The sequence below is a fragment of the Anneissia japonica genome, unplaced genomic scaffold, assembly GCF_011630105.1.
Source record: "Anneissia japonica isolate Jap-2015-1 unplaced genomic scaffold, ASM1163010v1 scaffold2994_len2133135_cov197, whole genome shotgun sequence".
NCBI classification, from domain to species: Eukaryota; Metazoa; Echinodermata; class Crinoidea; order Comatulida; family Comatulidae; genus Anneissia; species Anneissia japonica.
The window spans coordinates 1,973,849-1,983,940 of NW_022728550.1; the positions used below are offsets into that span (position 1 = coordinate 1,973,849).

The 10,092-nt window shown below is 33.0% G+C and overlaps 1 non-coding gene across 1 annotated transcript; it reads right to left on the bottom strand.

Moving 5' to 3' along the window:
• Positions 1-1,545: 1,545 nt before the first annotated feature.
• Positions 1,546-1,618, bottom strand: Trnastop-uca. The gene has a single exon. It is a non-coding gene; the product is annotated as a tRNA-Sec (tRNA).
• Between the last annotated feature and the right edge of the window lie 8,474 nt (positions 1,619-10,092).

Here is a 10,092-nt window from a genome sequence, read left to right on the forward strand (position 1 = left end):
CAGTATATATATATATATATACAAATATGTTTTTGATTTTGGTGCTTTTTCTTATTTTTACTTGATTTTTGTATTCCTGTTTTAATTTCATTTTAACGTTATGATTCTGTACCTTTAGTTTACATTTTTTAAATTTTAAGCCTATAGTTAAAACTTTTTGAGTTAATCTGTTGGCTTTAAAATACATTCTAGGTTAATTTGCTGTGATTTTCTTTATATGATTTGTTTTTGTATTAAGTTGTTTACTTTTCTATTTTAGTTGTTATTGTTGTCCGACCGCACCACACGAGTTGTGTGTGCCAGCGTTCTAAAGGTAAAGTGTCAATAAATAAATAAATAAAATCCGCTTGGGCCATTACAAGAAAATCATAGATTTTGTACCAAAAACGTACTTTTGTGAAAAAAATCCAGTTTTCTCCAATGGTTAAGGCGACCTTGGAGAGCAAATGATACAACGTTTCCATATGTGCCTACGACTAAACCTCCAGAGACATAGGCGAGCGTGCTGTTTGAACCAACGCCGATATTATAGCTGCAACTTTACTTAAAATCTACACTAAAGTTATAATTAAAGGATAAAATAAAATTTCAGATCAATATCACATGAGGAACGTTAATAATAAAAAAAAAATGAATGTTTTTTTTTTCTTTCTCATCAAACACTCACCACTTACAGCATTGGATGATGATGATTTATAAAGTCTCTTTATCAGGCTTTGGGAGTGGAGTTGTTTTTGATGATGAAAAATGTCCTGCTTTGACAGGAAATAAATTCAGAACCATTGGATTAGAAGGCACACATCTTAACCACTAAGCTATTCAATTACACTCATAAGAAATCTTAGTTATGTTATTAAAACTTTGAAAATTATCGAAAAAAAGTACTGCAAAAATGATTCCCGAAGCTTATGAAAGTAAAATGTTTTATTTGATTTCATTTATACATTTTGCTGAAATAATTCATAAAACTATCCGTCGCCAGACACCATTTCGGTATTTCTGAGGCTGAAGTTTTGCTGCCGGAGTATTGATTACTGTACTATACTATACATTCAGACTTGGAACCGGGATATTTTTAATTAGAAGTAAAAGTACCGATACTAGGTATACATTTATTTATTTATTTCGGTAAAAATCTGCAACAGGCAGCCAGACGGTTGAAAACGTTGAACTTACATATATCAAAAAGTCAACAACAAATGGGTACCTACAGTAGAATGTTGTGCCACTGGATATACTAGTTTAGTGCTCTAAAAAAGTAGGGAACGAATAGAGTTCACTTCCCAAAAAAATATGCACTAGTGCTGGTTTGTCAATGTATATCACCCAGTGACCAGGGCTATCAAAGCTCGCTCCTTTGATCATTTAATTTGTAATATTTTAGGTTTATATTCTATTTATATCCTATAAATATATAATATATATAAATCATCAAAGAAACGTAAATACAGTGTTTGAATATAGGACATAATAATACATCGTGTAGCATAGCTCTCAACGAATGTAGTCCTGTAAATAAATGAATAAAGAAATTGTGTAATAAAATGCCTCTACCGGGGCTCGAACCTGCGACCTCTCGCTATGAAGGCGAGCGTCATAACCATTAGACCACGGAGGCTTCATGGTTGAACAGATTCAAATATCACCAGATACACTCCATTACACAATAGGTACGGCTAGAAACAAATAGTGGCATATAACATAAATCAAGAAAGCCGTTAAAGGATCTATGATTTTCTCACATTCTATTTGTGTTAAGTTCGTGCAGCCAATCCTGTTTTGAGTTATCACTCAATCGGAGATTAATACTATTTGCTATCAACTTTCTATTGAAATTATCATAATCATTCCACATTTGGGGCATGCCACATTTGTTAAGAGTGTTTTTTTTTAAATTTTTATTTTATTAGTCCATTTTGACAGGTATAAACCCTGGTCGTGTAATTTCTTTAACAATTTCTTTAACATAATGTTTGACAGTTTACTTTTTTTACTATCATTGACACGCACCTAGAAAGTTAACATTCTTTTCTCTACTATTAATTCAATATTTCCCCTGCCCACTTTACCCAGAAACATGCAATTAGCAGTGAACATTTTATGTTTGAGGATATGCTTAATAAATTGTCTAAAAAAAAAAACCCGATTTGATCTTGTATTTGTAATCTCCAGACTTGGCAACCATATACTTATATAGACAAAACAAGCTGGTCAAACAGTTCACACTGAATGTCTAACGGTAAACTTAATTGTTTAGCTTTAGTTAATATGTTGTGCATTGCTCTTTTTGCCTGTATTACTTGCTTATCAATGGGTTTGTTAAATTTTCCATTAAAATTAAATGTTGTGTCTAAATAGACATAATCTTCTACAATTTCAAATTGTTCATCTCCAACATAAAAAAATTGGAGTGTTTCGAACCCTACCTCTGGAGAAATTATAATTTTTGTTTTACTCGTATTGACTGTGAGCTTCCACATGTCGCAGTAATCATATTTAATACTTTCTGGAGTTCTGAGTGACTTTCGGACATAATAATTGTGTCATCTGCATATATCATCATCACTTAAAACATTATTAAATTCATTAGCTAAGTGATCCAAACTTTTATAATAACGACTAACAAAAAAAATTCGAAGTCGTTAAGATAAATAGCAAATAAAAGCGGAGATAAATTTTTCATTGGTGCACTCCAACATTACATGGGAAAAATTCGGATATCACACCAATCTGTTTGACACATGACTTCGTGTTAGCAGACAAATTATAAAAGACATTAATGACTTTACCATTTATACCACATAATATTAGTTTACTCTATAGAGATAATCGGTCAACCAGGTCAAACACTAAGCTGTAATCGATAAAAGTGCAATACAACCGCTTATGTTTCTTTAAGTATAATTCAAGTGTGGAACGGAGTACAAACATATTATCATTAGTGGAGTAACCGTCCCTAAATCTCTTGCTCTTCACCAAGTATACCTACACCAACATTATATTCTATTGTTTACACAATGGATATTTGCGGAGTGTCAATCAAGCTTATCAACTGACCAATTAGGGCCAGGGATACGAATGTGCCTAATACAAATACGGCGTTTTTCAATAAACGCACGTTTTTGCGTGTTTTTACGTTGTCGTTTTGTGGAACCTTAGCCACAATATTTAAGTGCCGGTGCTAAGCATTCTAATCTGTGACATGTTATGTTTTGCAAAATAATAATATTTTCACGTTTATATTAAAACAAAATCACATTTTTAATTTACAAAATCTTCAATTAATTCTACATTAAAATACATCAATTCACACCGTTAATATGTTGAATAAAATACATTGCTAAAAATGAAATTATCTATTTATCACTTTAATGCATATATAAATCTCATTATATAAAAAAAGGTATAAATAAATATAAGAGGGCATATGTATTTACTTTATATATCCCACACAATTAGCAAGAAAATCTCAAATTACAGTGCTAATAAATTAGTTACACCATCGCCAAGTAGTGAGAGAGGAAGAGCACAGTGAACAATAGATCTGATTATACAGTTTCCAGCACAAAATCTGCTCATAAAACTGTATATAGATTTTATCCAGTCTTCATAGGATGAAGGGATGTTATTGAATAAATTCACAGGCTCCAACATTAAATAAATATTAGTAGTTTTTTTTTTATTGACCCAAAGGTACTTATGACTAAGTATTGCTGATAGAGCCTCACTAAATTAATTTAGATAGGCATAGAGGAACCGTTTACGCAATATTATGTCCTAAATAACAAACATTAATCTCTGCGGAACACTTGGAAATGTCCTACATAAAGCGTTAGCTCTGACACAGAAAGCCCTGTACTTTTGCTTAATACCAAAATCATCCAGTAAATTAATAATAATAATAAACATTTATATAAAGCGCCAATTCAAAAATTTATCAATAAACACGAACCACTTTATGGGTTCCAATAAAAATAATGAACGAATTTGTACTAACATTACTACACACATTATTTTCTTTCAATTAGGCTTAATCGCTTTTGAAGAATGATGATTGTTGCAACAAATACAAAGCACGCATAATCTAATAAATTTAATAAACATTTCTGGAATGATCAAACTTAGCGACTGAACAATCAGGACAGGGCAAGTATGCGTACATCCATGAACACACATACGTTTAAATCCTTCAAATCCTAGCAACAATACAAGGTGGGGCATAGCGGAAAGGCTAATTTTAATCAAACTGAAAGGCAACAAAATGGTCATTGTTAGTGCAGGTATAAATGTGGCATTCCCCATCGTATTCAAAATACTTGCATTCTAGCGCCCTCATACACTCTACAGCGGCATCTAATGCAACTTCTTGTCGAGTTTTTGTTCGTTACAGACCATTGTAGATTTTTACGAAAAGGCTTGTAATAAGTGGAGCGTCCAACCAACTCTGAGCAAACTTGACCTACACAAAATAAATTTATAGTACTATAGTAAATACAATTACTTTATAATACTGCAAGACTATCTTCTTCATATCGATTTTTAAAAATAATTCGGAACGTCTGATTACTAAAACAAGCTCTGATTCAGACGAAAGAAAGTTGAATATAGTAATAAATGTTTAAGACATACCGTACTCGCGCGAATATGCGCCTCGTTTGAATAACCACCCCTCCTAACGTGAAAATTTCCTTAGGCGCCCCATTTTGAATAAGATTTTCTTTTTAGCAAGTCAATAATCCAATAAATCCTTGGACTGTGGTTGTTGGCATGATTTGAGCTGTAGAGTGGAAACACATTCTTCTTCAGTCAATATCAAAATAAGGATATTTCTCTTGGACAGATGAGAGCTCCGATCCCTGGACAGACAGTATATTTCCAACTTTAATCTTTTTACATATTTGTCTATGTCTAGTCCTACTCTTCTTTTTCTTTTTTCGACCTTAAGCACATTCTCATCTGAGTTTTCTAGAAAAATAAAATGATCCTGCCATCCTGCTAATCTCAATCGGCCGATGGCCAACAAGCTAACCAGTACCCACCACTAATTGCATCTGCTATTTTGCTGTTATGTACGGTATTATATTCACGCATTCTTGTTATGAGCCATGTTCTCTGGACGATTATCTTTTCTAACCACCATTCGTAATGTGCTTATATAATCATTTTTTCATTCAAAAAGTGCCTCTTGAATTTTTAATTATTAAAATAATTTCCCATAAGAACCCCTCGATTTTCATCTATTTCCATAAGCGCCCCCTCAATTTCCACTCTGTTTTCATAAGCGCCCTGTTTAAATAAGCGCACCGTTTGAATAAGCGCCCCTCATAAAGTGCAAAAATATTTTAAGCACCCGGGCGCTTATTCGCGCGAGTACGGTACGTTAACGTAATAATACTTTAGCATTTTTTATAATTAATTAGTGTTCATAATCAATATTCAACATCGCTTACCGTAACTTATAATCACAATATAATACCCTAGTTGTCATTATCATCGCCATTAAGGCCTGTTTATACTTGCAACAATAACGATAAAATGCTGAAACGCAATTGTTTATATAGAAAATAAAAGAAATTAGAGAAGTTTTTACACTAGGACGATTCGATAACGATATATCGTGTATACTTGAACAAAATAATTTGACAAATCAGTTGAAATGACGCCATAATTATGGAAAAACGATAAAACCGTAGTAGTAACCATGAATATGACATCATTTGAATTGATTTGTTAAAATTTGTTGTTATTGTATACACGATAATTCCTTTTTTAACCAAGTTCAGAAAGGATCTGCCGATGTCGGTTTTCAAGCTTTGTTGAATGGAGACAGCATATCTGTGATCAACAGCATAGCTAAAACCATTTCATCCAGCCTAAACATAGACGATCGTGTTGAAACGATCGCAGAAAAAGAATCCTTCATCACATTAAAGGACCATAAAGAAAACTTTCAAAACAAACCAAGCTGCAGACTAATCAACCCATCGAAACCAGAAATCGGTCGCATAAGCAAAACCATCCTTGATTGTGTTAATCGTAATCTGATCACCAAAACCAAACTACATCAGTGGAAAAACACCTCGGCAGTGATCAATTGGTTTAAAAGCATACAACAAAAATCCAGCAGCACATTCATTGCATTTGACATCGTGGAATTTTACCCTTCGATTACAAAAAAACCTGTTAATCAATTCAATCAAACACGCACAGGAGTCTACGAGCATTACAGAAGAAGAAATAAACATAATCATGCAAGCACGTAATTCCATCCTATTTGACAGCGATTCGATATGGAAAAAGAAAAGCTCCAACAACATGTTCGACATCACCATGGGCAGCTTCGACGGGGCAGAAGTATGTGAGCTTGTCGGCTCTTTCATTCTGTCATCACTTGCAAAAAAGCTTGGCAAAAACAACATCGGCCTATACCGGGACGACGGCTTCGCAATCATGAAGAGCACATCACCAAGACTGTGTGAGAAGATGAAAAAGGAAATAACATCCATCTTTCACTCCTTTGATCTTCGCATCACAATACATGCAAACATCAAAATCTCTAACTTCCTCGATGTTACACTGGACCTACAACATGATACCTACCAACCGTTTACCAAGGCGAATAACCAGTTATTGGACGTCGACTCGCGCTCTAACCATCCCCCAACCATCTTAAAACAAATACCTACATCTATTAATCAACGAATATCTAACATCTCTGATTCCAAGACTACATTTCTTCTCAAGGCTGCTCCCGACTACGCAAATCATTAAAGAAGAGCGGCTTCCAGCACAAAATGAGTTTTAAACCATCACCTGGAAACAACAAGCCTCAAAGAAAACGAAACATCATCTGGTACAACCCTCCATTCAACAAATCTGCTTTAGAAACATAGGAAACATCATTCAGTTCCACAACAGAAGAATTCTTCGCACCAAAATCATGGAAAGACGATAAAACCGTAGTAGTAACGACGGTTTTATCGTTTTTCCATGAATATAACATTATTTGAATTGATTTGTTAAAATGAATTGTTATCGCATACACGATAATTCGTTATAGAATCGTCCCAGTGTAAAAACTTCTCTTATTTCTTTTATTTTCTATATGAACAATTTAATACTTTTTAGCTTGTTATCGTTATCGCTGCAAATATAAACAGGCATTTATTATCATCATCATCATTGTCATTGGCATTATCACTACTCAATTTTTAATTTAAATCTAATTGGTATATTATTTTAATTTACCTGCTGAGCATCCAAGAACCTCAAATCGTAAACTTATATGGCCATACCAGTCAACTGGATGAATACGGACGAATTGGGCGTAGATAGGTTCAGGGAATATGTTTGTCACGGTAGTGTCTTGATCTGAATTTCCATCAAACCTCTATAAATATCACATAATCTTAAGATTAACATTGCGTTCTCAGCATATAATTCAAGTATAACCAGAGGTGTAACTACCTGTGGTTCAGCATGCGCTTCGGTGAACCGGGGCCCCAAGGTTCAGGGTCCCCCATGGGCAGGGCACTACCCCATAAAAATGAAATAGTATAAAAAAAATCATCTGACAAACTAAATAAAAATATATAAATGATGATAACAGGCCTTATATAAAACTGTATGTTTACCAGTCAGTTGGATGAATACTAACGAATTTCGCGAAGAAATGTCCAGAGAGAACGTTTTGCAACAAAATGTTATAATATCACATAATCTAAAGGTCAACAATAAGTTCTAAACACATACAAGATACAAGAAACTTTATTTGTCTTCAAATATAAAGACATTTTGGAATATACGGTATTTCATAAAACATGTATCAAGACAACTTGTAAAAAAAAACAAAATGAACAAAATATAAAACATTATATACTGTACAAAAGAAAACAAAAAACAAATATAAATTTCACATTTTTTTTTTTTTGTTAAATTTTAAATTTTAATTTTTCGTATATTATTCGTATATAACATACAGGTGATTACTCTCAATAAAAAAGAAAAAAAATAATATATGTAAATATATTGGGAAAAATTGTAATGACACTTACAGTTACTTGACAATCTGAATTCCTGATTGGTTGAAACAGGTTACCATCGACACTGTAAAAAATCTCATAAGACGTCACCCATCGTAAGCAGCATTTGTTGCGGCCTTGTGTGATTACTCCGCGTACCTTATGCAGTTTGCCGAGGTCAACTTGAATCCACTGGTATTGGTCTTTGGTTTTTGAACACCATGCTCCTCCACTTCCCAAACTATCTGCTTCAGTGTTCAGTCGTCCACTATGTGCCCCGGTCCGTAAAGATCATTCACTTGATGCGGACAGTTGTTCCGCGGGAATGGTCCCATCTTCAATACCAAGAGGATCGGTACACAACTCTGAGATAGAATATTACAATTACAGTTATGACACAACTGGTGACAAGTTTCGATATTTTTTTTTTATTTTATACAGTATAAATTTGAAAACGAAGTGAAAGAAAATCCTATAAGCTACTATATGGTGTAGTTTGAATTTTATACAAACTGTATATTATGATTCTTCACATGTTTTCAGTTAACTGCTGCTCCGCATATTAATCTGAATCTTTATTTTATTAGATTGATTTTTAGTTTCCAAGTTTATACAGGCCTACGAGTTTCTGTGAGAACATTCCATTTTGGACGTTGACGAACTTTGTTCCATTAATACTGTTGTTTACAATTTAAAAGTGAATCAAAGTCTTTGCATATTTTATTTGATTATGATTATGAAAAATTAATAAATGTTGGGCTACTCTATACAATGAAATATTAAAAACCACACCATTATTTTTTGCTTTATGTTTTTAAATAACGTTTGTTAAAGCAAATAAACGCTACGCGTATCTGTGGATAAATAGTTGATTTTTTCTGGTTTTTGCCTCCAAAAATTCTTATAGTAATTCAATAAAGTTATATAAGCTACAAAAATGTTTGTAATTTATATTACATACAAGACTATGCTAATCATAAGTACACTAGGTGTTCAGCAGTCACGAGTGCTTTTCAACGCAAACTCTTGCTTTTTGCCGTATTATTTTCCAAGGGCTCTAACACCGCATATAATCATCATTTAATTTATATAAATTATACGACGACTCGACATTTTATTGGCTTTCGAAATATCTAAAAATTAGTTTGATTTGACAAATGTTCTAACTGGCTCGTCAATTTTTGTTGAACTGTTCAATCCCGATGGAATCTTTGGGAATCCTATAGTTTCAACAGGACTCGAGCCATTGTTTTGTCCGAATAATTGTAATTATCAGTCCTGATGGTTTACAAAGTAGAAATATTTATCTTATAACTTCAAATTGTTTCAACAAGTTCACCGAGATCCTTTCTATATTGAAGTTTTCTTAATTTCTTTCTAAAGCTTATGTTCTTGTATAAAATAATTTCATTTTACGTTGACGTTTTTCCAATATACAAAATTCTTCTACCAATATACCGTTGAAGTTATATTCAATTTGATTAATTCATATTGCATCACACCAACAGTTTTCAAAAAACAAACGGGAATTATTTACAATACTACTCATAACCTCTTCTGAACTGTGAACTAAATCCGGCAAAACACAATTTATTTTTTGAAATAATGAGTGAACCTTAGAAGGCCAATTTTTAACATTTCGATTACAAAGTAAATTAGACCATTTGCAAATTTGAAGAGGGATTCTGCAATCATTTAAGTTATTTAGGTATATAATAAATTTGTGTCCGCTGATTAATATCAGATAAGAAAGTATAATACATACTCCAAGTATTGAAATGCACGCTATCGTGTTGGGATTCAATGTTTATACATTAACTATGTCATCATCAGGAATGAGTGAACCATTTGTTAATTTGAAGAGGGATTCAAAATGGTTTGAAGAGGGAACCAAATGGTTATGTCTTGATGATGACATAATTAATGTCGAAATATTGAATCCCAACACGATGGCGTGCATTTCAATACTTGGATTATGTATTACACTTTTTAAAAAAAATAACAACCCGCACGATAAAACACAGAGTTAATTAAAGGATACTCCACTACCCCCCCCCCCCACCCAAATATC